Source organism: Fragaria vesca, linkage group LG5 (assembly GCF_000184155.1).
Source record: "Fragaria vesca subsp. vesca linkage group LG5, FraVesHawaii_1.0, whole genome shotgun sequence".
NCBI classification, from domain to species: Eukaryota; Viridiplantae; Streptophyta; class Magnoliopsida; order Rosales; family Rosaceae; genus Fragaria; species Fragaria vesca.
In genome coordinates this window covers 17,980,189-17,981,865 of record NC_020495.1, presented here as the reverse complement: position 1 = coordinate 17,981,865, position 1,677 = coordinate 17,980,189, and positions in this window count along the sequence as shown.

Genomic DNA, 1,677 nt, shown 5'->3' with positions numbered 1-1,677 from the left:
AAGGAAAAGCAATGGCTAGTGGGGGTAATTCCTTCATGTTCCAGCCTTACTCTGGAGGGAAAGTGTTTTACCATGCTCCAAAAGTTGATATATCTGTTCACAAGGGACCTTAAGGTTTGGGTTTATTCACAAGAAACCCTTGAGCTTTGGATCATGCATCCAACCAACAGGGGATTTACTCGATATGACAATTATGATGTTCCCTTGGGGAAATAAAGGTATTTCACTCGGATTCATCACATTCACATGAAAAGTGTGAGTGTGAGTAAACACTCAGTCTAATCAAATGGTGCAAGTCTAGTACCATCAATCTTAGTTTTTTCATGATTGCCTAATCTCTCGTTTTGATAGTAGTTTATCAATTTTAAAAGAGAATTGTTACTCACAATACTATGAATCTCTTAACAAGCACAAATAATAAATTCTTGTTCTAGGATATTCTCTATGTGTGTCTTGGCCTTATGCCAATAGGATATGTAGTTAGACTAGATCTATGTATTCATATCCTTACCATATTGGTATTGTGTAATTCCCTATATAAAGGGCTCCTATCAATGAATAAGTAGATTCTCTTGCTATCTCTTTGTCTCTACACTTTATTCTTCATCACGTTATCATGCACTTTGTTCTAACCCTAGAGCCAATAGCCCACCATTTTTTTTCCTAAACCCTAAAAACCAAAACCCAAAATCGGGCAGCCTTGTTTTTCCCGATTTCCGACCAAAATTCCGACTGCCCTCCGCCGGAATTTTATATCCCCAGAAAGCTCTTTCCGTCACGGATCCAACGCCGCCGGCCTCACCCTGAGAACCGGCAGGAAAGTCTCCGAACCGGCCGCCGGAAAATTCCAGACCGCCGCCGCTACCGACCACCGGTTCACCACCTTCCCTTGCTCCGATCAACCTGAAATTTTGACAGAAGCTTTCCCATCCAGAGCTGCTCCTCCTGTCAAATTTTCAGCCCTAAATTCGAAGTATAAGTAGGCGAAACGTTATTTCTCCTCTCGGCAGCCTTTAGAAAGGTATGTTTTGAAACCTTAAACTCTTCCAAGTTCAATAACTCAGGGAGGATAAAATCCTTTCCTCCCTTCTCCATCTCCATTCTATGCTTGGGATTTTGTGTGTGCAGGTACCAAAAATCCCGGAATTTTATTCGCGGGTCAAGAGTATGTTGGATCACTCTTGTTTCTTTGTCCGGGTTGTGTTTGATCAACCCCGACCTTTCACCGGATTGTGTTTGATCAATCTGAGGCCTTTTTCCGAATTGTGTTTGATCAATTCGCGGCTTTTCCGGATTGTGTATGATCAATCCGAAGGACAAACCATTAAAAGCATCGTTTGTGACCTCTATCGAGTCTCATAACAGCTTGGTTTTGTATGCAAGAGCAATGTAACATTCTGCTCCTTTGAGTTTTGACGTACTAGATGCCTAAGACGGATCTTCGCTTGGTATCTGTGGAACCTTTCATTGGAAAGAATTAAACCACATGTTTTGACCCCCAGGCTAACAAGTCTAGATGCCGAGATTTCACATCTTATGCGCTCAAAATTTTTGAAGCGCCCTTCATCAATCTTAGTTTTTTCATGATTGCCTAATCTCTCGTTTTGATAGTAGTTTATCAATTTTAAAAGAGAATTGTTACTCACAATACTATGAATCTCTTAACAAGCACAAATA